General features: G+C 44.2%; 1 protein-coding gene across 1 annotated transcript in view; it reads right to left on the bottom strand.

Moving 5' to 3' along the window:
• The window catches only part of NDUFA10 (NADH:ubiquinone oxidoreductase subunit A10), a 492,721-nt gene that overhangs the window by 133,511 nt on the left and 332,203 nt on the right, over window positions 1–27,007 (bottom strand). The gene's annotated exons all lie outside the window — the stretch shown is intronic.

Raw genomic sequence — 27,007 nt, 5'->3', positions numbered from 1 at the left:
TCTGGAATTCGTTGCCGGAGAACGTGGTACGGGCGGTTAGCTTGACGGAGTTTAAAAAGGGGTTAGATAGATTCCTAAAGGACAAGTCCATAGACCGCTATTAAATGGACTTGGAAAAATTCCGCATTTTTAGGTATAACTTGTCTGGAATGTTTTTACGTTTGGGGAGCGTGCCAGGTGCCCTTGACCTGGATTGGCCACTGTCGGTGACAGGATGCTGGGCTAGATGGACCTTTGGTCTTTCCCAGTATGGCACTATTTATGTACTTATGTACTTATGACATCAGCAGCTTATATACCAAGATGGCGACCTGACCAGACGGGCGAAACGGGAGCTCTGCAGAAGATCGCTGGGATCTGCCGAAGATCACGATCTGAGCGACCCCGTTGCATACGAGGAGGTGGAATATCTCCTTGTTATGGGATTGCACTCCCTGAAAACGTCCCGGAAAGCGATGAACGGAGATCACTACTACTATTTAGCATTTCTATAGCGCTACAAGGCGTACGCAGCGCTGCACAGAGACCGTGACTCGCTGGGATCCGAGATCGCGAACAAAGCCTCTCCCACGAGGCCACCACCTGGCCTGAGCAAGGGATCGATCTTGCCCAAGCCTACCCGGCACCAATCCCATCCTTGAATCACTCTAACCAGCATTGTGGAGAGCAACCGGGGGACGACGAGCGAAACGATCGCAATGCAGCAGAGAACCTGCTCGCTCCCAAGGTGAACCCCACATCTCAGGCCGAATAGGTAAAGGGAGGCGGAGAGCAAGGAGGACACGAGGCCTGCTGGGGTCAGATCGGACCCGGCAGCGACCTCGTGGAGGGGACAGGGCGCAGCAGAACCGAGCCAAATAACTGCTTGCTTCACTTGCTTTAATTTGCTTTGCTTTGGCTGCATATAATGCTTCCAGCTGCACTACCTGACTGAATAGACCCACAATAGCCAAAATAACTGCATGCATCACTTGCTTTACTATGCTTTGCTTTGGCTGCATATACTGCTTCCAGCTCGATTTAAAAGTGTATGCCCTGCACTGCCTGCTTGAATAGAAGGCTGTAATAGCTCTCAGCTCGACCTGGGAGTTTATACTCTGGACTGCTTACTTTGAATGGAAGACTTTAATTTAATTTAATCTAATTTAATTGCTCAGCTCAATTTGAATGTTTATGCTCTGCATTGCTTGTTTGAATAGATAGCTCTAATTGCTCTCAGCTCGATCTGAGAGTTTATTCTCTGCTCTGCTTGCTTAACATAGAAGGCTTTAATTGCTTTCAGCTCGAACTAAAAAACAACACTGTGTATTGCATGCTTAAAATAGAAGGCTATATTTGCTTTTAGCTCGATTTAAAAGTCTATACTCTGTATGGCCTGCTCTAAACAGAAGGCTTTAATTGAATGCACCGCTTTCAACTTGGATTTAAAAGTCTAAGCTATGCTTTAATTACTTGAATGATAACCAGCTAAGTATTTGCCACAGTGCCTATACACAGATATGAATTTCAGTAAAACACTCCTAACCATTCTTTGTCTTACCCTACAATTACATGCAAACACAACCCAGAAAACAACAAACCCATAATTCACAAATCACACAGCACTCACATACACACAATGCTCACCTTAAAGAACATCCATAATAACCTACCCACAATACACCAACCCTATGCACAACCTACCAATAACTTACCAAACCAAAGACACAACAACCAACCAAATGGAAAAATCTCAGAACATAATCACCACCAACTAAAAGAGGAAAACAATAACAGCAACAAATTCAACCACCGAAGAAACAGAAAACTAATAAAAATAAACACATCAAACCCTCCCACAGACCCACATCGCTCAATCCAACTAGGATACATCAATGCAAGATCACCACAGAGAATTTAGACCTTCTATTTATTACAGAAACCTGGTTCCACAGCCCCACAGACCCTGCCATCTTAGAAACATGTCCACCAGAATACAAAATCACTCACTGGGCAAGGAGTGGAAAAAGAGGGGGCGGCATAGCCATAATTTACAAACCCGAATTCACCATCACAACCACGGGTGAATCTACCTCACCACAACTTGAAATTGCATCGACAAGAATTAATCACCCAAACCTCATAGGACACCTTAATACAATCCTATTCTACAGACCACCAGGAAAATGGCAAGACTCCCAAACAGAACTCATGGACTTCATCTCGAACACATGTGTATCTGCCACAAACATCCTTATAATAGGAGACATCAACTTACACCTTGAAGATGACACCTCAACAGGAACACGAGAATGCAAAGAATTCCTAAAACTCTGGGATCTACACGCACCCAGCACGCAACCAACACACGAAAAAGAACACACACTGGACATCATAACATACAAATTTGACCAGGACTCAACTATCACACTTACTGAAACAAGATGGACACCTACATTATGGTCAGACCACCATAAAGCACATGTCTCTCTCTACTGGCAAAAAACACACATACACACAATAAATAAACATGAGCGAACAACATACACCACGAGAGGAAAAATCAACCTCACAACATTTTGGCAACAGATCTACCAGAACGAATGGTCAACCAATGCTGATACCATCCAATTCCTCCAAGAATGGGACGATTTATGCCCAACAACACTAGACAAAATTGCCCCAATCCAAACCAGAACATCACACAGAAAAAAAACAAACCCAAGGTTCACCGAAGAGCTGAAAAAGCTTAAAACACAAGTCAGGAAACTAGAGCGTGCATGGATAAAAAAAAGAGATGAACAAACACTAAATGCCTGGAAACTACTTCGGAGGAAATACAAATACACCATAAAACAGACTAAAAGACTACAAGACAATAATAGGACCAAACTACAAAGACACACATAAACTCTTCCACCTTGTGCACAAACTGCTAGACACCACACTAGTTACAAACAACAGCAAAGATATACCAGACGTAGACAACCTTGCAAAATATTTCAAGGAGAAAATTATACAATTACGACTCAAAATACCTGTCAGCCATACTGAATACGCCACACTGCTAGACTGTCTAGACCCTGAAGACGGAATATACCCAGCAGACAGAACTTGGACCGAATTTGAACTACTATCAGAAGACCTCATCTCTGAAACACTTAAAAGATATGCCAAATCCCACTGCAAACTAGACATATGCCCAAATAACCTCATGAAATCAGCTCCTCAACAATTCATAACAGACCTAACGAACCACACAAACTTCATGCTACAAAACGGACTTTTCCCAAAAGAAAAAATTTTACTCACCCCTATACCCAAAGACACAAAGAAAAGCGCAAGAGAAATAACCAACTACAGACCAGTAGCATCCATACCACTGACAACCAAAATAACCGAAGGAATGGTAACTAAACAACTCACCAACTATCTAAACAAACACTCAATATTGCATGATGCCCAATCAGGATTCCGATCAAATCACAGCACAGAAACAGTATTAATTACCCTCATGACTAAATTTAAACAAATGATTGCAACCGGTAACAATATACTCCTCCTACAATTTGTCATGTCAAGTGCCTTCGATATGGTTGACCACGGAATCCTATTACACATACTTGAATATTTTGGCAGAGGAAATGTCCTAAACTGGTTCAAAGGGTTCCTAACCAAGCGTTCATACCAAGTCACATCAAATTCAACCACGTCTGCCGCATGGACACCTGAATGTGGAGTACTGCAAGGATCACCTCTCTCACCAACCATCTTCAACCTAATGATGATCCCCTTGGCAAAATTCCTATCAAACCATAACCTCAACCCATATATATATATACGCCGATGATGTAACAATATACATCCCTTTCAAACAAGACATCAAAGAAATCTTCAATGAAATTAACCAAAGCCTACACATCATGAACACCTGGACAGATGCATTTCGTCTGAAACTGAATGCAGAAAAGACTCAATGCCTGATACTCACTTCTCAATACAACACGAAGGAATTTGCCACTATAAATACACCAAAACTAAACCTTCCAATCTCAGAAACGTTACAAATCCGTGGAGTTACTATCGATCGCCACCTAACGCTCGAAACCCATGCAAACAACACAACCAAAAAGGTGTTCTAATGCATGTGGAAACTGAAAAGAATAAGATCATTCTTCCCAAGATCCGTTTTTCACAGCCTAGTGCAAACCCTCGTACTCAGCCATCTGGATTACTGCAACTCGCTGTACGCAGGCTGCAAAGAGCAAATCCTGAGGAAACTTCAGACAGCCCAGAATACAGCAGCCAGACTCATCTTCGGAAAACCAAAATATGAAAGTGCAAAACCCTTACGAGAGAAGCTACACTGGCTCCCACTTAAGGAATGCATTACTTTTAAAGTATGCACATTAGTCCACAAAATCATTCACGGCGAAGCCCCAGCCTACATGTCTGAGTTAATCGACTTACCACCCAGAAACGCTAAAAGATCATCCCGAACCTTCCTCAACCTCCACTTCCCTAACTGCAAGGGCCTGAACTAAAAGGCGCTACACGCGTCAACCTTTTCCTACATGAGCACGCAGTTCTGGAACACACTTCCACGCAACCTGAAAACGATCTACGAACAAACCAACTTCCACAAATTACTGAAAACACATCTTTTTGACAAAATCTACGGAAAGAACCAAAACATATAAAATCCACACTCACTGTTCAGTTATACAACAACACATCCACTTATGAATTCTCAATCCTGAAATCTCACCACACTCATACCTTTAATCACAGAAAATGTATACCATATGTTTTTCGTTATTATATACTATATATTGTCCTCAGACCCTCTAGTTTCCCGTTGTTTTCCTTCCAATGTTTCAATGTTCTTTTCCATTGATATATTCCTTAACAATACTTTGATTTTGTCTTGTATAACTCTTCACAATGTAATCCATAACCGAATTGTAACAAACTGTATTTCCATCATTCATAATGTATTGTAAGCCACACTGAGCCCGCAAAAAGGTGGGAAAATGTGGGATACAAATGCAATAAATAAATAATTGCTGGTTGTTTATTTATTTATTTAAAAATGTCTAGTCCGCACCATCTACAATTCTGAGTGGAGTACAAAAAACCCCATCTATAATCAAATACTATAAACTCATGTAGGACATAGAACTCACATAAATCAACACAAAAACAAAACCCAAATAAAAATATATAAGGCAGTATTATCATCTGAGAGCAACAGTAAATATCAGAAACTTACCTGAAATAAGATTGTAAACCGGTGAGTGCAGGAGAAGCTCAAATCAGCGACTCTCCCACAGCATGGTTTCACGTGATCCACCATTTGAATGATTTTAAAAAGGCCTTTAAGACCTTATTGTTTCAGATCATTCAAATGGTGGATCACGTGAAACCATGCTGTGGGAGAGTCGCTGATTTGAGCTTCTCCTGCACTCACTGGTTTACATTCTGAGTTCATACTCCGGTGGAGTTGCCCACAGGTGACTCGGAGGTCCAAGTTTGGGGGCGCTCTGTTTCTTGAATGGCGAACAAATCAGTCTGTAAGGACAAGATCGAGAACAGCTCTCAGATACCAAGATGGCGGCGCCTACCAGCCCATCTACTTATTCAGTGAGTTCACTCTGGAAGCCGAAGTTCCAGTTCGGCTCTGGAAGCTGTGCTGGCAAAAAAGCTGCAACAGATAGAGACTAAGTTGGAAAGGGTAGAAATCAAACTGGATGAGTTTGGTAGAGAGATTGATGCCTTCTAACAGTGTACCAGCACCCTAGAAGATCATAAGCAGCTTTGGTTGCAAATTGCAGCTTTGAAAAATAAAACAGAAGATCTTCAGAACAGGTCACGCCGCAATAATTTGAGGCTGATTGGCCTTCCGGAGACGCTTGGGACACGAGACATGACCCGCACACTGGAGGATTAGCTTACCAAGAAATTACAATTGCAGGAGGCTTCGGGGGCCCCTCCATACAGAAAAGGCCCACAGACTTGGTTTATATCAGTCCTCGAATACGCGGCCCAGGCCTATGATACTGCACCTCCTAAACTTTGCTCACATGATCTTAGAAGCGCTTCGGGCATGTAAGGCCCTAATATATAATGGCACCAGAATCTTATATTTTCAAGACTATTCTGCTACCATAGCAGTGAAGAGGTGGACCTTTGCACCAATTTGTTCTACTTTGCATTCGAAAACAGGCCTTTTTGACTCGGATTAACTGAGAGGAGGAGGACGCAGAAGACGGGGAAATCCCTTGAAGCCGGATTTCCAGCAGAGAATTCCTTACAGGGAAGGAGTAATCATTATGTTGAGAGAGGGACGACAAATGGAAGTCTTCTGGCGCCCTGTTCTAATAGTGGATTGTTCATCACAAACATGGCTTTCAGGCTATGATCAATGCTAGTACTTTGGCTTATTCTCTTACAAACCTCATGCATTACATTTCTATTGGGATAGTTATTTGTTCTTGAATTTTGGATGGCTCTACGCCACACTCCGTACAAGCTCCCATGTTTGGATAGGGGTCTCCCTCTTTTCTTTTTCTCGATCCATACCAGGCCTGCGTGATAATGGATGGCATTGATTTCTGAGGACACACGCTATTTGTTGGATTATTATCCTGTACTGAAGAACGTGAGAAAGCCTCTTGTTTAGCTCATGAACATTCCTTGCTGTATGAATAAATATATGGAAAAGGGCTTGAGTGCTTATGGGAGAGCAGACTGAATGTAACTGGGCGAGAGAATGTTGGACTGTGATGGAATGGATGTGTTAAAGGTGGAGGAATGACTGTGTTGGGGTGGATGGGCATTGAAATGTGGTTGGCCTCACCTGTGGGGCCTTGGGTTAATGGGGGGGGGGGGGTGGAATATATCTGGGAGGGAGGAGGGGAGATGGGTATAGGGGAATGGGGATGGGGGGAAGGCTGTGGAAACCCTTACATGCTGGATAAAGGAGTTCTATGATGTATGCTGTACTGCGAATTGCCACTACATACTGTATTTAGTTTGGGTGGGCTGGTGGCTGGGACTGCTCATTCCAATTTTCTTACATAATTACTCTCTGGGATACGCTTTACAAACAGGAGTGTCCTAATGGTAAAGATTGTCACATGGAATGTGGGAGGTATTTCCTCCCCCATTAAAAGATCTACAATACTACAAAAGCTTTGCAGCGGCCCCGTGTACACATTGCACTGTTGCAAGAAACATATTTATCAGATGCTGAGCATGTTAAATTGAAGAAATGGTGGGTGGCAGAGTGTGTGTCTTCCCCTGCTGTTAATAAAAAAGGGGGAGTGGTCTTAGATCACTGACAGCAACTTTACGTAGATGGGGAGGGCCAGGTAGTCATCCGCAAGGCTACTATACAAAGGTAACGTACTTTCCTAAGTAATGTCTATGCCCCTAATCAGTTTAGTCAGGCTTTTTACAAGTCTCTCTTGAATCACCTCTTGCCCTATGATCTGGTGCTTTTGGTGGTTGTGGTGGTGGGGGGGTGATTTCAACCCAGTATGGGAGCCACTAATGGATACATCTCAAAACCTGAGGGGGGATCGCCCCCCCTCCCCATCATGGCCTGCCACTTTTCTGTCAGATGTTGGCCCCTCTAGATGTGTAGAGAGTTTTACACCTATTTGATTGTGACTACAGACATCTGTTTCGAGCTCATTTCTCTCAGTCATGGATAGATTATTTGTTAATATCTGACACATTGTTGTCTAGTGTACAAAGGGTGGAGTTAGGTCCCTGTGAAAATTCGGATCATGCTTTCGTTTGGATGGATTGGTGCTGTGGGTCTCAACGGGTGGGTCCCTCACACTGGAGGTTTCCTCTTCGGCTAGCAAAGGATAGTCAATTTCAAGATTTCATATTGCAAAAATGGAATGAATGTAAACAGAATAATATAGCTCATGTGGCACAACCAATATTATATTGAGAAGCAACAAAAGTAGTACTGCATGGTGAAATTATAAGCTATGTCAGTCATAAGAAGAAAGCTCGAGACAACAAATTATTCGATTTAAACGTCAGGTACTCAGTGCCCATCGGCGTTACAGTGAGAATCCAAATGAGACAACTAAACAACACTTATTTGAGCTTCAAATCTCACTCAACAAGCTTTTACAATCAGCGGGCTGTCAAATCTCTGGCCTTCTACAAATATTGTCTTTACAGAGAGGGAAACAAGGGGGGGGGGGGGGTCCCTTGATGGCACGCTTAGTTTCTCACTCGACCGGATCTTGTAGAAATCATATGATTCACACAGTGGAGGGTAGATTACTTCACACCGATTGTAACATTGCAGCCTGTTTTTGTACCCACTTACAGAGCCATTATGACACACCGAGGGATTAGGGCCTCCTAGGGGAACAATACTTAGAGGGTCGTCTGACTCTGCCGTGTATATTGCCGGCTGAGAGGGAGGCCCTTGGGTCCCCTATCTCACGAAAAGAAGTGCTCTAGGCCTTAAGACAATGCCCGCTGCTTAAAGCTCCGGGATCGGATGGCTTCCACACAGAAGTTTACAGACTTCTGGAAGATGAAGCGATTCCACCACTAACTGATATATTTAATACTCTTCTTGTTTTGGATCATCTATTGAGGGATTTGAATATGGCTCATATTGTGGTTCTTTTAAAGCTGGGCAAGGACCCATTCTTCCCGGATTCATACTGGCCAATATCATTATTGAATGTGGAAACTAAGATCCTGGCTAAAGTTCTAGCCAACAGAATGGCATGCCTTCTGCCTGCTCTTCTGCATTAAGCTCAGGTAGGGTTTGTTAAAGAGCACTCTGTGGCTAAAAATGTTCATACAATCCTTGCCTCACTAGCACACCAGGAGTGGGCATCTTTACCTTCTCTGTTGATAAGTATTTCGATGCAGAGAAGGCATTCAACCGGTTTATTTGGGACATTATGCTCTTGATTTTACAGAAATATGGCTTTGGGGACAACTTTATCCGATTTATACGAGTTTTATATTCTAACCCTAGGGCGAAGGTGGAGGTCAATGGATTTACATCAGAAGCCTTCCCTATACTTTGGGGGACTCGCCAGGGGTGCCTGCTCTCTCCATTATTATTTATCCTTACACTGGATCCTTTGATTAGAGATATTTATGCTAATCCAAAGATTAAGGGTGTGGTCCTGGGGGCCCACTGTTTTAAACTGGCTGTTTTCGTGGATGATCTCTTGGTGCACCTAGTGAACCCCTAAGATTCTTTAGCTGCTTTAATGGAGAGCTTCTTGGAATACAGAGATTTTGCAGGCTTTAAGCTGAATCTCCACAAGTTAGTAGTGCTACCGTCTGATGCGACGATTCAGCAACTTTGGGAGCACACTTTCCCCCTCCGATAGGCAACTGGCACGTTTTGTTACCTAGGTGTGCAGTTGGGTATTGACTCAAGGGACCTGTATTCTGTAAACGTTTCCCAATTTTTGGAAGAGACCAGACATCAGCTGGAAGCCTGGCATTCATTACCCTTGTCACTGATGGGAAGGATAAATCTGATTAGGATAATTGTGTTTCCCAAGTGGCTTTATCTATGTCAAACTCTTCCTCTACGGTTATTGAAAAAGGATCGCGTTCACCTAAATAGGTTGCTTGCTAGATTCTGCTAGGCAGGGAAAAAATCTAAGATCAGACTCCCTTGGCTGATGGGTAATTGGGCTATAAGAGGTCTTTGTTTACCTAACCACTTCCTTTCCTTACTGCAAGCTTCCTATTGGACGATTCCACATCCTTGGGGTCTAAGTGTGCTTCTCCGTTCTCTATGTGAGGCATGGAACTTTTTGGTTAGCCTGCTGGGAGGTGATCTGCGCTGTACTGATCAACTACTTCTTCGTGGTAATCTTGATTTAGTGCCCAGAAAAGAAAATAGTAAATTTGTCATATGGGAGGCTAGGGGGCTGCTTTTCTTGGAACATGTGATTACCCCACAGGACACAATAAAGTCCTTAGATGATCTCATCCCCATGAATATCAGGGTGTGGGGAGACCGTTTTTTATACTGTCAGCTGAAACATTACTATAGCAGTTTATCATGGTCAGCACTGGGGGCGAAGATGAGGGTGAAACTACAGAGTTTTGTTTTTTTTAAGCTCCTTGGCCTTCACAAGGCACAGTGTTCAAGTGGGGGAGAAGAAGTATGGCTAGCTACAAGATAGATGGGAGCAGGATCTGGGTATCCTCTTGCGGAACTGGAAGATAGCTTTACGGAAAATGCCACAGATAGTGAAGACATCGATATTGCAAGACACACACTTTAGATTCATACATATGGCATATGTTTCCCAACTGTAACTATTTTGTGCAGAGCTTTTACACACCGCACAGTGCCTTAAATGTGTTGCAGAAGAAAATCCACTCTATCATTCAGCCTGGAACTGCAGGAAGATACAGCTTTTCTGGAGTTAACTCCATCAGTATCTAGGGCATACCCTTCACAAACTACTACTTATCATTTCTATAGCGCTACTAGACGTATGCAGTGCTGTACACTGGACATGAAGAGACAGTCCCTGCTTGACAGAGCTTACAATCTAATTAGGACAAACAGGACAAATAAGGGATAAAGGAATTGCTAAGGTGGGAATGAAAAAACATGGGTACTGAACAAGTGAGTAAGGGTTAGGAATTAAAAGCAGCATCAAAAAGGTGGGCTTTTAGCCTAGATTTGAAGAAGGCCAGATGGAGCTTGATGTACCAGCTCAGAAAGTCTATCCCAGGCATATGGTGCAGCAAGATAAAAGGAAAGGAGTTAGCGGTGGAGGAGAAGGGTGCAGATAAGAGAGATTTACCCAGTGAACAGAGTTGCCGGGGAGGAATGTAGGGAGAGACGAGAGTGGAGAGGTACTGAGGAGCTGCAGAGTGAATGCACTTATAAGTCAATAAGAGAAGTTTGAACTGTATGCGGAACTGGATAGCGAGCCAGTGAAGTGACTTGAGGAGAGGGCTAATATGAGCATAGCGACACTGGCAGAACAGAAGTCATGCAGAAGAATTTTGAACAGATTGAAGGGGAGAGAGATAGCTTAGTGGGAGACCTGTGAAAAGAAAGTTGCAATAGTCTAAGTGAGAGGTGATAAAGAGTGTGGATGAGGGTTCTGGTAGTGTGCTCAGAAAGGAAAGGATGAATTTTGGTGATATTAGAGAGAAAGAAACGACAGGTTTTAGCAGTCTGTTGAATATGTGCAGAGAAGGAGAGAGAGGAGTTGAGGATGACCCCAAGGTTACGAGCTGATGAGACAGGGAGGATGAGAGTGTTATCCACAGAGATAAAGAATGGGGCAAGAGGAGAGGTTGGTTTAGGGGGAAAGATAAGTCAGTCTTGGTCTTGTTTAGTTTCAGATGGCGGTGAGACATTCAGGTATCAATGTCAGATAGGCAGGCTGATATTTTGGCCTGGATTCCTGCTGAGATTTCTGGTGTGGAGAGGTAGATCTGGGAGTCATCAGCGTAAAGGTGATACTGAAAACCGTGGGATGAGATCAGAGTGCCAAGGGAAGAAGTATATACTTCTTTAGATGTGCATGGGGGTATGGAATGGGTTTCTTTCTATATTAATAAGGAAATGATCATGAATAAAAGTAGAGGAGTGTCCTAGTGGTTAGAGAACTGTTCTTGGAATCCAGAGGTGGCCAGTTCAAACCTCACTGCTGCTCCTTGTGATCTTGGGCAAGTCACTTAACCCTCCATTGCCTCAGGTACAAACTTAGATTGTGAGCCCTCCTGGGACAGAGAAATATCTAGTGTACCTGAATGTAACCCACCTTGAGCTACTACTGAAAAAGGTGTGAGCAAAATATAAATAATAAATAAGTATCTTCTCTGTACAAATGTTGACATGCTTGTGTTTTGTACTGATATTATTCTATACATTTGTAATGCAATTTTGCATTTGTTATTTTCTTTTGTCATCAATAAAAATTGTTACAATTAAAATCATTCAAATGCCTCATAGCTCTCATTTCTTGAGGTAAGGAGTTCCACAAACTAGGCTCTGCAATGCAAAACATCAAGTTTCTGTACTCATCAAGATATACCAATTTAAATGATGGAACATCTAAAAGATTGAAAGAAGCAGATCTCAGTGACCTTGATGGTTGATGCAAATGTAAACTAGAAGCAATTACAGGACAAATTGTATTTGCAAAACTTAAAAATTTTATACTGTATTCTATAGTCAACTGGAAGCCAGTGTAAATGAATAACTGCAGGAGTGACATGGTCAAAACATCCAAATCCCCAAAGAACTCGAGCATCAGCATTCTACGTAATTTGCAGAGATCGAAGAGCATATTTCAGCATCCCTAGTAAAGCTAAGTTACTTACCTGTACCAGGTGTTCTCGGAGGACAGCAGGAATATATTCTTACATATGGGTGATGTGATCCACGGAGTCCAGTGTGGATACTGCTAAGTACACTGTCACTTTAAATCTTTGAGGCAGTGCCCCCACACGCACAGGTGCTTTCCAGCTCAACTGTGTGGAGTTATTTGGATCTAAGCAAATAATAATTATCTGGCTTGAGACCATTGAGAATAGAGTGTCCACTGAGGAATTTGAAAGTGAAGATGAGCCAATGGTGTAATATGGATTGTTGAAGCCTTGTGACCGAGGAGGCGGAGCATCTGACAAGCAGATATATGAGCTGACAGGGATACCTGAGTGGCGAGGTGTAATATATTGCTTGTCCTCGGTTAAGGAAGGAATGCTTGACCTTGAGTTGTATCGAGAAGAGCCCCTATGAACTCTAAAGTCTGTACAGGTTGAAGATGTAATTTGGGGTAGTTGATGAAAATCCGAGGAGTTCTAGGAAACGTATAGCTGACTGCATGGAAGCACTGGTAGACTCCTGAGAGGCTGCTTTGATTAACCAATCGTCTAAGAACAGGAAGATGTGGATGTCCCCCCTTCAAAATGCTGCAGCTATTACCACTAGACAGTTCGTGAAGATTTGAGGACCTGAGACCAAGCCAAACAGTAAGACCTAGTACTGACAGTGTAGAGTTACAAAACGGAAATGGATGAATTTTCTGTGTGCAGGGAGAATAGATATATGGGTATATGCCTCCTTGAGGTCTAGAGAGCAAAGTGAATCATTGAGTTCTATCATGGGACTTAGTAACCCCAGGAATATCATGCAAAATTTTTCTTTGAGGAGACAGTTGTCCAGAAAATATCTGGAGTAGAACCCTCAACCCCTATCAGGCGGAGGAAACGGTTCTATTGCATTCTGCCGGAGGAGGGAGGAGCGAAGTAATCTCAGTTGGAGTGAGTTGAAACGAGACTCTCTTGGTGAATGATCTGGTGGGGGATTCTTTTTTGCCAATGCAGAGCGTATCGATCGGAGGCTATGAGCAGCCATCTGTGATGGAAGGGATTTTCCACTTCTCTGACACACGAAAACAATCCTTTTCTATTGCAGGTGCAGATTTGTGGAATAATTTACCTGGTTAATTAAGATTATGCCCTAGCAAGCAACAATTTAAGAAACCCTCTTGATGTTGAATGGAGGCACCTGATGTCAATGTCAATGCCAGTTTTGCATTGAGTATTGAGTCTCCTGCCATGCTTAATGTAGATGCAGAACCTAAAGATTTCTGACACTGGAGTCTGTGGGCTTTAAGGAACTTCGCCTGCATACGCTGGAAGAGGTTACAGTGAATGTCTCAGTGGTCCGGACCTAGGGGAAAGGGAAATGGGACTTGATATACTGCCTTTCTGAGGTTTTTGCAACTACATTCAAAGCGGTTTACATATATTCAGGTACTTATTTTGTACCAGAGGCAATGGAGGGTTAAGTGACTTGCCCATAGTCACAAGGAGCTGCAGTGGGAATTGAACTCAGTTCCCCAGGATCAAAGTCCACTGCACTAACCACTAGGCTACTCCTCCACTCCTAGGCACTAAACACACTAGTTATGGGGTTCATTGCCTGAAATAGTCCTATTGCATCGAGTCACTGCTTAAAGCCACTTGGCACCCTCGATGACATGGAGGGAAAAACGTCCGACATGAGGTCAAAAGGATCTATGGCCTGGGGAGCTCAAGTGATTCCATACCCAAAAAAGGCTGATGATTCTCTGACAGTTCAGAGGCCCCTTGGACTGAAAAATTGAAAAATGTATTAAAAGAAGATTATAATCCACAGAAAAAAAGTTATGAGGCCATATAGAAGTGTATATGAGAAAAGGAAGGAAAAAGCCTCAAAGTCCCTCTAACCTTCAAAGGCCATATAGAGCAAAGTGGACCTGAATGATCCTAACTTCATCATAGGCAAAAAACCTTCCAACACCACCAATGAAGTGCCAAAATACAATAGTAAAAGTGTTCAAAACGTCTATAATATAACATAAAAAATCCACTTAACTTGAGCGCAACTTCAATGGGGTCAAACAATGATGTAGACTTGCCCCTGGGCCAACGGTGGCCAGCGTTTCATAGAAACTGTGTCAGGGTCCAGTCGGCAAGATTATATAACATCAGAGTAACTGCCCATGCAAACAAGGCTTTTTCCTTCCTTTTCTCATATGCACTTGTGTATGGCCTCATAACGTTTTTCTGTGGATTATTATTTTTGTGTTGCTTAAGCGTTTGATTTTCCACAACCCCTCTACTTGCTGTAGTTGATTTAAAAAAAAAGATTAAATTATGACAGAAAAAAACAACATATGAAGAAAATATATCCTAAAAAAGGGAAGGCACCAATATTTCGTGCTGAGGAGACATCAAAAACTGAAACTCTGCTCCACGGAAAATGACTGCAGGCCCCTCGCTCGTATGTCGGGTGGGAAGACACCCGCACATCTGCAGTGGGGCGACTGTCTCAAAGATTTAAAATGAGAGTGTATGTGGCAGTGTCTGCATTGAGCTCTGTGGATCACGTCACCCATATATGAAAAAATTATGCTTGCTTCTCCTTGGAGAATAAAGCAATACAATAATCAAAATAAGGAATAATACTTTGAGCTACCAACTGAAATTTTTCAAACGTCAAATAATCTCTCAACCACCAGACAAGCTTAAGTTTTGAAAAAAAAAAAACTGTACCAATAAGTTTAGCCACCTGCAACTTTGTACTTTAAATGGTCAATAACAACACCTAAAGAGCGAATTGTCTGATTAAAACCTAATTCCACTCTATCTATACAAAAAGAATCAGGGTTGGTGTTTTAAAGAGGCACCATTTTGTTTTACGCCAATCTGGAACAAAAGGGCAGCCACAAAAGAGCCAGTGAGTATTGACTGTTTAAAACTTAAAAAAAGAAACAAATACATATTGATGGTTTGACTTGTAATTTTAGAACTGGAGCACATTTCTCTATCCCCTGAAGAAGCCGGATTGTGAAATAGCAGCCCCCATTAGGGATTTTGTATCAATTGTCAAGATAAGTGCTCTTTCTTTTTTAATCTATCATGAGTAATCACATTGATTTGGAAATTATTTATGCACACAGCACAAGTATAAAAACAAAATAATAGGAGGTTTTTGACCAATGAACGTTATTAGAGTCTGATATAGGAACAATTAATATAATCCATAGAAAATAATGTGGTAAGTTGTTTAATTGCTAGAGACTACAGAGGTCCAAGTTTATTCAAATTTATTACCCCGCCCAATGGCATCCTTCAGGGTGGTTTACAATCTAAGACACAATAAGAACATAAACATAATGGAGAGCATGAAATATGGGTAAAAGACACACAGACAAGAAACAAAAGGAAAGGTGGTATAGAACTACATAAATGATAGGAAAGAGGGTGGGATAAACCACGAGGTGGCTCAGTACATTCAGGAATAACCAGAACCGCAAAACTAACCAGGTCAAAATTATAATAGAACAAAAAATTTATTTATAGGCCTCTGTAAAAAAATGGGTTTTAAGATCAATTTTAAATTGACTCGAAGAGGATTGTTGTCTCAGGGAACTAGGGAGGGCATTCCAGAGTAAGGGGTCTTGTACTGAGAATATAGCTTCTCTAGTGTATTCATGGATAATTGAGCAGTAACTCAGAATGATAAGCAAACTCTGTTGAATAGATCTAAGGGAGATCTCAGTAGGGGATAAGAAGTCATGAGAGGTAAGGAGGTTCATCAGAGGTCACTTTCTTAAAGACAAGCAATAGTATTTTATAATATGATAAGCAACGGGTAACTGGGTTTTTTCCTCCTTATAAATTAATCAAGTACTTAAGCTCATCCTGCTTTGGTTGTAACCAAATAAGGCAGCATATCAAATCCCATCCCCTTTCTGTCATGTCCCCTACCTCAACGCAAGCGGCGTCCTCGGGCTGTGCAGGGTTCCGTCGACATGCACACTTGACTGGCACAGCCCTGAGCCATGTGTGTGTGATTCTTCCCTGGCTGCAGGCTCCTTGATTGCTTTGCTTCCACCCACCTGGGTCTGCTCTTCCTCTGTCTGGCTTCCCTTGCTTCTCTCCTATTGGTCTTCCGGTTCCTCCTTCCCCTGCATTTGTCCTATGGCTGTGCCCCTTCTCCCTGCTGATGTCAGACGCCAGCACTTTATCAGCTGAGCTCTCCCTAGACTCCTTGCTTCTACTTTGGTAGGTGTTACTTGCACAGTAGTGTGCTTCTCCTCTATTTTGTTCTTCGTTACTGACTCTGCCTGTACCGGATTACTCTTCTGTCTGCTGCCTGCCTACTGACCTTGCCTTTACCTGGATTACTCTTGTGTCTGCCGCCTGCCTACTGACTCTGCTTGTACCTGGATTACTCATGTTTCTGTTGCCTGCCTACTGACCTTGCCTGTATCTGGATTACTCATTTGTCTGTTGCCTGCCTACTGACCTTGCCTGTACCTGGATTACTCTTGTGTCTGCTGCCTGCCTACTGATCTTGTCTGTACCTGGATTACTCTTGTGTCTGCTGCCTGCCTACTGACTCTGCCTGTACCTGAATTATTGTGTCTGCTGCCTGCCTACTGACCTTGCCTGTACCTGGATTACTCTCGTTTCTGTTGCCTGCCTACTGACTCTGCCTGTACCTGGATTACTCTCGTGTCTGTTGCCTGTCTATTGACCATGCCTGTACCTGGATTACTCTCGTGTCTGTTGCCTGTCTACTGACCATGCCTGTACCTGGATTACTCTCGTGTCTGCTGCCTGCCTACTGACTCTGCCTGTACCTGGATTACTCTCATGTCTGCTGCCTGCCTACTGACTCTGCCTGTACCTGGATTACTCTCGTGTCTGCTGCCTGCCTACTGACTCTGCCTGTACCTGGATCACTCTCTTGCCTGTTTGGCTGTCACGTTCATCACCTCGCTTCCTGCTCCATCTCGTAAGCCCTGCCCGCACCTAGGGGCTCAACGTCTGGGGAACGGCGGTCAGCGCAGGTGAAACCTGGGGTTGTCTGACCGCCAAGCAGAACCTGGTCCGAGTACCGGGCTCGGCAGCGCTCTACTTGGTACAAGAATTCACAGGTCTGACAGTAAGCCGAAGCCATGAGTTCGTCGGACAAACCCGACTTGCCGAATTTGGCCCAGGTTCTTAAGCAACAACAGGCCCAGCTGAATCGTCTGTCCGGAGTCCTGCAGGACGTTTGCTCCCAGTTGTCTACTCTTCAATCCCAAAGGCAAGTTCCTGCTGCACTGTCCGGACCAGTTTTACCCACTCCCTGGTTAAGGCTCTCTGAGCCTCCCCGGTTTGACGGTACCCCTTCCGCTTGTCGAGGGTTCCTCAACCAATGTCTTATGCTTTTTGAAATGCAACCCGGAATCTTTTCCTCCGATAAACTCAAGATCACTTACATAATCTCCCTGCTCTCCGGACCAGCCCTGGCTTGGGCCTCTCCTCTCTGGGAGCAGCGGGATCCTCTACTCACTGATCTTGGGGAATTTCTTTGCCACTTTAGGCTAGTTTTCGACGTGCCTGGACGTCCCTCCTCGGCAGCCAGAGAACTTCTACGGATTCAACAAGGCAATTGCTCTGTAGGGACATATGCCGTACGCTTTTGAACCCTAGCCTCCAAGGTTAGATGGAACCAGGAGGCCCTCACGGCCATCTTCTGGCAGGGGTTATCGGGCTGAATCAAAGACGAGTTGGCAGGCTGGGAACTTCCGACCACACTGGATGCCCTGATTACTCTCTGCGTCCGTATCGACGTTCGGTTCAAGAGATGACACAGGAACTTTCTGCTCAGTGTCAATCACAGAGACCATCTCCTCGGGTGTCGCATCCTTCTTCTCCTAAAGGAGCTACTGGCACCACTTCTGGAATCTCCGAAGAGCCGATGGTTATCGGGCGGCATCGCCTCTCTGAGAAGGAAATCAACTCTGCCTCTATTGTGGACAGGCTGGCCATTTCCTGAGATATTGCCCGAATAAACCGGGAAATGACATGACCCAGGGCCTCTGAAGGGGGTGGCCCTGGGTCGATTCTCACCTCTTTCAGATAATCTTGTCTCCGTCCCTATTTTCCTGCGCTGGAAGGAACTTTGTATTAGCACCATGGCTTTGATCGATTCAGGGGCCGGAGGGAATTTTATTGACGCCAGTCTCCTAGTCCAGCTTGGAACTCCCTCAATGGCCTGTAAACCTACGTTACAAGTGACCTCCATTCAGGGACTGACTATCCTAATCCATTACCCATGCCACTCGGCCGTTGCAGATGCAATTAGGAATTTTACATAAGGAAGAGATTCAGCTTATGGTTCTTCCCCGGGCCATCCATCCTGTTATTTTAGGCCTGCCTTGGGTACGACAACACACACCAAGTATCAACGGGACCACTAGCGATATCAACAGTTGGGGTTCCCAATGTTTTGCTTCCTGTCTCACGCCGGTGGTTCCTCCTCTGAGGACTATTTCTGCCTCCCCCAGGGGCCTGCTTCCCTGCGTTGCTTCCCTTCCTGTGGAATATCGAGATTTCCAAGCTGATTGCCTTCCTCCGCATCATCCTTTTGACTGCCCTATCGAATTACTTCCGGGCAAGACACCACCTTGGGGTCGGCTGTATACCCTCTCCCAGGAGGAATCTAAAGTCATGCCGGAATACATTCAAGAAAACCTCCAAAAGGGCTTCATCAGACCCTCCTCCTCTCCGGCGTGGGCAGGTTTCTTCTTTGTAACCAAGAAGGACGGCTCTCTGCAACCTTGTATAGACTACCGGGGTCTTAATGAAATAACCATTAAGAACCGGTATCCGCTCCCTCTGATTCCAGAACTTTTCGACCGTCTGCAGGGAGCATCTATCTTTACCAAGCTGGATCTCCGAGGCGCCTACAATCTGGTCCGAATCTGACATGGGGATGAATGGAAGACCGCCTTTAATACCCATGAAGGACATTTCGAATCTCTAGTCATGCCATTTGGCCTTTGTAATGCACCTGCGGTCTTTCAGGAATTCATTAACTTCATTTTTCAAGATCTCCTGTACTCCTCACTCATAGTTTACCTGGATGATATTTTTGTTTTTTCTGCTTCTGTTCAAGACCACCCTCGTCATGTCTGCACCGTTCTCCAACACCTCCGGGACTACCGTCTCTTTGCCAAACTAGAGAAGTGTTTGTTTCATCAATGGTCTATTCCATTCTTGGGATATTATGGGGCTCATTTTCAAAGCACTTAGCCTCCCAAAGTTCCATAGAAACCTATGGAACTTAGCCTCCCAAAGTGCTTTGAAAATATGCCTCATTGTCTCTTCAGAGGGGCTCCAAATGGACCCCACCAAACTCCGAGCCATCCGGGATTGGCCCATGCCCCAGGATCTCTGGACCTTGCAACATTTTTTAGGGTTTGCTAACTACTACCGGCAGTTCATCCATCAATACTCCATTATCACTGCCCCTCTTACCGCACTGACTAGGAAGGGTGCTGATGTGAGGAACTGGACACCGGAGGCCCAGGAGGCTTTCGCCACCTTAAAGCAGGCCTTTCTCTCTGCTCCTATGCTTCAAAGCCCGGATATCAAAAAAACATTCATTTTAGAGGTGGATGCCTCTTCACTAGGGGCAGGGGCCGTTCTGTCTCAAACCTCAGACTCTGGCAAGCATCATCCCTGTTTCTTTTTTTCCAAAACATTTTCTCCGGCAGAGTGTAATTACACCATTGGGGACCGGGAATTGTTGGCCCTTAAATTGGCTCTCCAGGAATGGCGATATCTCCTGGAGGGGGCCTTGCACCCCATCACAGTAATCACCGACCACAAGAATCTCCTATACCTTCAGGATGCTAAGAGACTAAACCCGCAACAGGCACACTGGTCTCTTTTCTTGCCCGTTTTAACTTCTGCCTGGTATTTCGACCTGCTGAAAAGAATATTCGGGCTGATGCGCTTTCCAGGGCCTTCAACCCTCCCAAATAACCCGAGGAATCCTACCCCATGCTTAATCCTGCCTGTGTTGCCTCCACGACTGTAGTTTCTTCCGTCAGCACGAAGACCTCTGTTCCACCCCAGTCAAGGAAGAAGGTTCTCAAATGGGGACACTCCTCCACGTTTGCTAGTCACTCCGGATTCCGCAAGACTTTTCCATTTAATCTCTCAGTACTATTGGTGGCCACACATGGCTCAGGATGTCTTAGATTTTGTTTCCACCTGTCCTGTCTGTGCCCGAAACAAATCCCCTTCTGGTAAGCCGTGGGGATTTTTACAGCCACTGCCAGTTCCACAGCTCCCTTGGCAGGAAGTATCCATGGACTTTGTTACTGATTTACCACCGTCCCAAGGTCACACGGTCATTTGGGCAGTGGTGGATCGATTCTCCCGTATGGCCCATTTCATTCCCATGAAATCTCTCCCCTCGGCCGCTGCTCTTGCCAAGAATTTCATCCAGCATATTTTTCGTTTACATGGTCTACCTCTCCAGATTATAAGTGATCGGGGATCTCAATTCAGTTCTAGGTTCTGGAGAGCACTGTGTTCTGCTTTTGGCATCACCACCCATTTTTCATCCACATACCACCCACAGACCAACAGAATGGTGGAACGGGTGAATCAAACTCTCAAGACCTTCCTGCAAATGTATACTAATAACCGACAGGATGATTGGTCCACATTACTCCCCTGGGCTGAATTCACCTATAACAACGGTCTCTACACTGCCTCTCATACGGGCGCAACACACGACTACCACTTCCGATCCTTCAGACCCAAGCCTTGCCTCAGCTACAACAGACCTTCACTGATATCCGGGACATTTGGAGCAGGGTCCAACAACATCTTCAGTGAGCTGCTGCTAGATACAAGCTTTTCGCAGATCGTAAGAGGCGGTCTGCTCTGACCTTTCAACCTGGACAAAAAGTTTGGCTTAGTACCAAATACTTAAGACTCTGATTACCCTCCTTCAAGTTTGCTCCCCAATACACTGGACCCTTTTCAGTACGATCTCAGGTGGGAGCCGTCACTTATCGTCTCCAGTTACCAGGTAATGTCAAAGTCCACAACGCTTTCCACGTGTCCCTGCTAAAGCCATTCTTGACCTCGAAATGGCACCCAGAGCCAAAGAAGATCATCGTTCTTGATTCCGAGCCAGATCCTGAATTTGAGGTAGATGAGGTTCTGGACTCCAAACGTCAAAGGGGACGGCTGTTCTATTTGCTATCCTGGAAGCACTTTGGTTCCGAGGATAATTCCTGGGAGCCCGCTGCCAACGTCCATGCACCTGAATTGATACGGGAGTTCCATACCTGCTACCCATCCAAACCCGGACCTAGGCAGAGGGGGGCCCTTAAGGAGGGGGTATTGTCATGTCCCCTACCTCAACACAAGCGGCATCCTCGGGCTGTGCAGGGTCCCGTCGACACACACACTTGACTGGCACAGCCCTGAGCCATGTGTGTGTGGTTATTCTCTGGCTGCAGGCTCCTTGATTGCTTTGCTTCCATGCACCTGGCTCTGCTCTCTGCCTGGCTTCCAGGCTCCTTGATTGCTTTGCTTCCACGCACCTGGGTCTGCTCTTCCTCTGTCTGGCTTCACTTGCTTCTCTCCTACTGGTCTTCCGGTTCCTCCTTCCCCTGCTCTTGTCCTATGGCTGTGCCCCTTCTTCCTGCTGATGTCAGACGCCAGCACTTTATCAGCTGAGCTTTCCCTAGACTCCTTGCTTCGGCTTCTACTTTGGTACTTTGCTTGCCTACTGACTCTGCCTGTACCTGGATTAATCTCTTGACCTGCTGCTTGCCTACTAACTCTGCCTGTACCTGGATTACTCTCTTGACCTGCTGCCTGCCTACTGACTCTGCCTGTACCAGGATCACTCTCTTGACCTGCTGCATGTCACGTTCATCACCCCTGCTCCATCTCGTAAGCCCTGCATGCCGCCTGCACTTAAGGGCTCAACCTCTGTGGAATGGCGGTCAGCGCAGGTGGAAACCCAGGGTTGTCTGGCCGCCAAGCAGAACCTGGTCCGAGTACCGGGCTCAGCAGCGCTCTACTTGGTACAAGAACTCACAGGTCGTACACTTTCAGCTCAGTTTATTGTTGGAATGCCCTCCCGCGGGAGGTGGTGTAGAGGAAAACGGTATCGGAATTCAAACATGCATGGGATAAACATAAAGGAATCCTGCTCAGAAGGAAGGGATCCCCAGAAGCTTAGCTGGTGGTGGGAGGCAGGGCTGGTGGTTGGGAGGTGGGGATAGTGCTGGGCAGACTTATACGGTCTGTGCCAGAGCCGGTGGTGGGAGGCGGGGCTGGTGGTTGGAAGGTGGGGATAGTGCTGGGCAGACTTATACTGTCTGTGCCCTGAAAAAGACAGGTACAAATCAAGGTAAGGTATACACAAAAAATGGCACATGTGAGTTTATCTTGTTGGGCAGACTGGGTGGACCGTGCAGGTCTTTTTCTGCTGTCATCTACTATGTTACTATGTATATCAACAAATTCAACATATCCACAGTTGCCACTAGATATGTGGGACAGATATAAGCTATATTGTACTAATATTGTTTTGTGGACACTGCTTTTTTCACTTGATAATACATTAGGGTTGCACATTTAACACATTAATATAATTAACAAGGTAAAATAAAAATTCATTTCCACCTTTCTTATGTCCTGCACCTCTCTCACATTGAAAATCTCCCCTCATACTCTTTACATCTCTGCCACGGTTACAGAAACAGTACTGTGGGGTTTCAGAGCCCATATACACTCTCACTGTTTTTACATCAGAGGGGACAGGACTGATACAGGCAGAGGACAAGCATGGGCTTTGAGGTCCCGTGCTACTGCTATTTTATTTCTGCTGTGTTTGTCAGCCATTCTTATCTGGGGTTCTTGTGCTTGTTTGTATATATGAAGGAGCTGGCCCCTACCACTGAGAGGCCCTCAGCTTTTTGCTGAGCTTGCTCAACAGTAGCTATGCCCCTGATCCTCATCTAAGGCTCAGTACTCATTTACTGACCAAAAGTGGATGGCTGGTTTCCTTACAGAAATTCCAGTGCAAGATTCAAACTAAGGCCATGCGCAACCTAACAATTTCACCACAAGGCAGATAGCAACAGAGCATATAGAAGCAGACTAGGAAAAGAGGGCCATCTTTTCTACCCAGTCTACTTCCTGTTAGTTTGGAGGGGAGAGAGACCAGGAGTTCAGATACTGCGCATGCGCCGGCGTCTTGGTCGGACAAAGATGGAGGTTGGGCTGTTTCCATGCGACGGTAGTCTATACATACATATATCTTTTTTTTAGTTATACACATTTTGTGAACTATAATATAATTAAAACTTTTTTTATGATTTAGTCAGAGATATGCTGGTTAAGGGCGCGTTGTCTAGAAGTAGGTCTAATTTGTGATTCAACTGTTTCTTTCAGAGTAACGTTCCTCTGATGACTCTCCCCGCGAAACATGCTCGCATGTAGGGAACCGGAAAAACATTGGACACAGTGGACTACCTTTGACTGTTTGTATTTTTGTTTCACGTTACGTTGTTAATTGGACTGGGGCTCCAGCTGGATGAGGTATGATAAACCACCCCCTCATGGCATTGAGATAAGGAACAACGCCTTCACCACGTTGAGTTAAGTAATCTCCTCCCATTGTGATATTCTTTGTGGGAACTGCTACCCATGTTTTACTATCATATAGACTGCTACTATGGCAGCACAAATTTTTTTTTTTTTGCCAATAATAAGAACTTATAATATAGGCAGGAGGAGGACACTGGTGCTGTGATGTTAGGGTGGGTATCGAGTATTTGACTGCCAGTCAGTCCAGCGAAAAGTTATCCAGGTACTAAGCACCACTAGCATACAAAAATAAATAAAAAATAGAGTTTTTGCACATTGCACTATAGATTTATATTGTAATTTTCTAGATTATTTTTAAGGTTTTGGGGGGTTTTGTTAGCAAGATTATCTTTTAAATAGAAAAACTGGAGGTTAATATATACCCCAGAGGAGTTAAACTACATTGAAATTAAGTTGCCAAGCTCTGTTAGGCCACTTATTATTTATTTTTTTATTTATTAGGATTTATTCATCACCTTTTTGAAGGAATTCACTCAAGGGTGTCCACATTATTACTGATTTTAATATCATTTGTAAAATGACAACACTCAATAGGCAGAGCCTTGAAATTAAGATTCAATGTAAAAAAAAAAAAAAAGTGCAGCATCATTCATTTAAAGAGTGCAGAAATCTAGGAGAGGGGAAAACAGTGATGTGCACTAACTGGGAAAGATTTAACAAAAAGTCCAAGCACTTCTTGATAATATTGATTGTATACATTACACCTATCTTTGGCACAATACAAGTACTAAAGAAACCTGTAGCATTAAATGTGAAGATTGGGATAATATCCAAAGAGCACTGGCTTATAAGTAAGATTCCTTCCTGTGATATATAGGCACAACAAACCCATTTTGAAAAACTATCCCTGGAAGACAGACCTTGTGGTGCTAAAAGAATGTGATGAAGCATGTTAATACGGACCTGACAGTTTATGCTGAGAAAGCAGTATCCATGTAAAAGTGTTTCGTAAAAATGTAGAAAGATGTGATCTATAGACTTGGAGATACTTACTGAAAAAGCTCTATAATGAGCTGTTAAAGTAACTCTAGTTCAAAAACAATATGGAAAAACTTGAAGAATGTGTGTAGAATGTTATTGAATTGTTTGCTGATAACTAAAATGAATACCTGCAACTGTTCCTATAAAGTAAGGATCTTAGAGAGAAGTTGAGATAATCGTGCATAGGCAAAGATAGACATACATATAAGATGGTCTGGTCTAATATCATATACTGGCATAGCAAATCCATAGTGCACAGGCACAGACCAAGTAATGACTTGGAGCTCATATGTTATAATGTGTGGAAAAGAAAGAAAAGTGGTGGAATGAAAGCTTAACTGATTTGGAACAGCGATACCAACTGAAGGAGGAATCTCAGGTGAGATCAGATTAGCACCTTGTTTAGAAAGCGATTAAGAAAAGAGTTCATAGTAAATTTATATCTGGATTTCAGCGATATGTAGTGCTGATGTAATAGGAATGAGCCAAATGAGATTTAGTTCAAAAAGCTAGATTGTGCTAACTGGATAGGTGCATAGAAAACCATAATGAGAACTGTTTGTAGCAGCCGTCATTACCATACACTCAAATCAAAGTAAGTAAATCTGTAAATTGCTTAATCCACGTTTTCGTTTGTTACTCTGCAACGATTCTAAGCTGTTTCAGTTGGACAGGTATGCCCCCGTGCCGACGGCGTTAGCGGTGTGGCACCGCACAGATCAGCCTCGCAAACATCAAGCACTCTGGCTCCTCTGGCCCGCCTCTCAGGTTCTGCAGTTGTGCTCTCCGAGTCTGCAGCGACGCTCCCCGCTCTTCTCCTCCACCCCCCCCCACCCCCCCGCCTTGGGCGGGCGTCCGGTCGGTTGGCGGCTGGAGTTAGTCCAGCTCTCGGATAAACATCTATGCAAAGGTATCAGCAATCTTTCTCCACATTCTTCTGGAAGGAATGTGGAGCAAAATATTTTGCTTTATCCTCATCACCCTCCATACTTTTTCCCTTTTCTCCAAATCTTAGGCTTAGACCTTTGTCCTTTCTCTGTTGACTGACATATCTGAAAAGGTGGTCAACTTGCTTTATAGCCTTATCTTTTCTTCCACTTGTGTTTCTGTCATTATCACCATCACCCCTTCCTTCTTTCTTATCTTTCCCCCTAAACCAACCTCTCCTCCTCCCCCATTCTCTATTTCTGTGGATAACACTCTCATCCTTCCTGTCTCATCAGCTCGTAACCTTGGGGTCATCTTTGACTCCTCACTCTCCTTCTCTACACATATGTCGTTTTTTTCTCTATAATATCACCAAAATTTGCCCTTTCCTTTCTGAGCACACTACCAGAACCCTCATCCACACTTTTATCACCTCTCGCTTAGACTATTGCAACTTGCTTCTCACAGATCTCCCACTTAGCCATCTCTCTCCTCTTCAATCTGTTCAAAATTCTGCTGCACGACTAATTTTCCGCCAGTGTCGTTATGCTCATATTAGCCCTCTCCTCATGTCACTTCACTGGCTTCCTATCCGTTTCCGCATACAGTTCAAACTCCTCTTACTGACCTATAAGTGCATTCACTCTGCAGCTCCTCAGTACCTCTCCACTCTCATCTCTCCCTACATTCCTCCCCAGGGAACTCCGTTCACTGGGTAAATCTCTCTTATCTGCACCCTTCTCCTCCACTGCTAACTCCAGACTCCGTTCCTTTTATCTTGCTGCACCATATGCCTGGAATAGATTTTACTGGCTCAGGAAGTCAAGCTCCATCTCTGGCCGTCTTCAAATCTAAGCTAAAAGCCCACCTTTTTGATGCTGCTTTTAACTCCTAACCCGTATTCACTTGTTCAGAACCCTTATTTTATCATCCTCACCTTAATATTCCCTTATCTCTTGTTTGTCCTGTTTGTCTGTCTTAATTAGATTGTAAGCTCTGTCGAGCAGGGACTGTCGCTTCATGTTCAAGTGTACAGCATTGCGTACGTCTAGTAGCGCTTTAGAAATAATAAGTAGTAGCAGTAGTAGTATCCCTGCTT

This window comes from Microcaecilia unicolor, chromosome 7 (genome assembly GCF_901765095.1).
Source record: "Microcaecilia unicolor chromosome 7, aMicUni1.1, whole genome shotgun sequence".
Lineage (NCBI taxonomy): Eukaryota > Metazoa > Chordata > Amphibia > Gymnophiona > Siphonopidae > Microcaecilia > Microcaecilia unicolor.
Note: the sequence above shows the minus strand (reverse complement) of the source record. Positions and strands in the feature narration are given on the sequence as shown.